We start from the raw sequence: 1,638 nt of genomic DNA, 5'->3' as shown, positions 1-1,638 counted from the left end.
AACCCCCCCCCCCCCCCCCCCAAACGCCTAACACTGACAAGAGATGGGGGAAGGTGAAAAAGAGAAAGAAATCATTGCTGTCATTGTGCTGGCGAGCTCCATGCGGACCACCCCTGCATCTACTCTACAGCTCTCTGGGGGGTCTGCAGGACCTGCTGCCTGCCTGCCTGGCGCCTGCAGCACCATAGCCGGGGGTGGGGGGGTGACAGGCTCCCCCGGGCTGCACAGTAACACAAGCATTAATACAACGGGATGCTGCCTTTTCCATCCTTAACAGGTGCCACTACTCATAGACTATCAAATTTTCTCAATGGCATACAGTAATCCACACACAAACAAATGCACACACACTCACAAACAAATGCACACATTTACAAACAAATGCACAAAATCACACACACACACACACACACACACACACACACACACACACTCTCTCATATACACACAGCAACACACAAATAGCTCCACAGGGACTGGTAAGATGACAGGTAGTTAAACCCGGAAGACCGATTTTTATGGTTCTCACAAACTGGACGGGGGGATGGGATGAGTGATGTGCTGGTGAAGGTCGGGGTGATTTCATAGAGAGAGGCCGCGAACAGAGCTCCTGAGATCAATACCACACTAGCAGTCCATTTGGAGCACAACACACATCCCAACAGTCCATTTGACCACCTAGCAGTTCATTCAGAACTCCAACGGTCAATCCAAACGAGATACATGAACCACTTCACACTCATTTAACAGAAGAAACTGTTGCTGTGTGTGTGTGTGTGTGTGTGTGTGTGTGTGTGTGTTTGAAGACACACCACTGATAACACACAGGGGTCTGCAGTTCAATCAATCCCATAACCTACTTAACACTTGAACACTAAAACGCTCACCATTACAACGCCAGGTGTGTGTTACCTGGTACAAATGGAAAGCAAATTGAATCTGACTCACCTTTTTAAGAAGCCAGAGTTTGGCTGCAGGCAGAGAAACTGCCAGTAGTCTAAGCAGCGCGCTTTAAACCTGAGCATCGTCGGTGGCGTTCGGCCAACCCCCGGGCGGAAAAAAAGGCGGGCAGATCGATGGGATGGCGGGCGAGATAAGTGGCCTTGAGCGCGGCGGGCGACTCCACACGGGGCAGGTGCCTGGCACCGTTCACCGACGCCCGTACGCGCCACAGATCCCCCTGGTCGTCACGGCGGCCGGCTCCAGTGCCACTATGCCAGTGGTGGAGAGAGGCAAAACTGGCATCCTCTCTCTCTCTCTCTCTCCTCAATCTCCACCAACCTGGATCTCCTCTCTTCGCCAAACGGTGCCAAGGATGCCCAAACTCCCACGGCCGGGTCACAGCGATGCCAAGCGGTACAGTATCTCACCCCCTCCACCTAATAAGGGACCGGCGCTGTCCAAATGGAGTCGTGCCAGCGTGGATGCTGCTGAGTGGCACACACACTCACCCACACACGCACTCTCACACACTCAGCAGCAACAGCAGTGTGAGACACACACTCTTCACAGTGACAGCAGCAGCAGTAGCAGCAGCTGGAATCCAGGTCAGTGAGAGAGGAATCCGAATCAGAGTCACAATCAGAAGTCTGCTGGTGCGCCTGTCTGCAGAGCGCTGTGCAACTCACACAGAAAGCC

This window comes from Sardina pilchardus, chromosome 7, assembly GCF_963854185.1.
Source record: "Sardina pilchardus chromosome 7, fSarPil1.1, whole genome shotgun sequence".
Taxonomy (NCBI): domain Eukaryota; kingdom Metazoa; phylum Chordata; class Actinopteri; order Clupeiformes; family Clupeidae; genus Sardina; species Sardina pilchardus.
The sequence above is the reverse complement of the archived record's forward strand: the minus strand, read 5'-3'. Positions refer to the sequence as shown.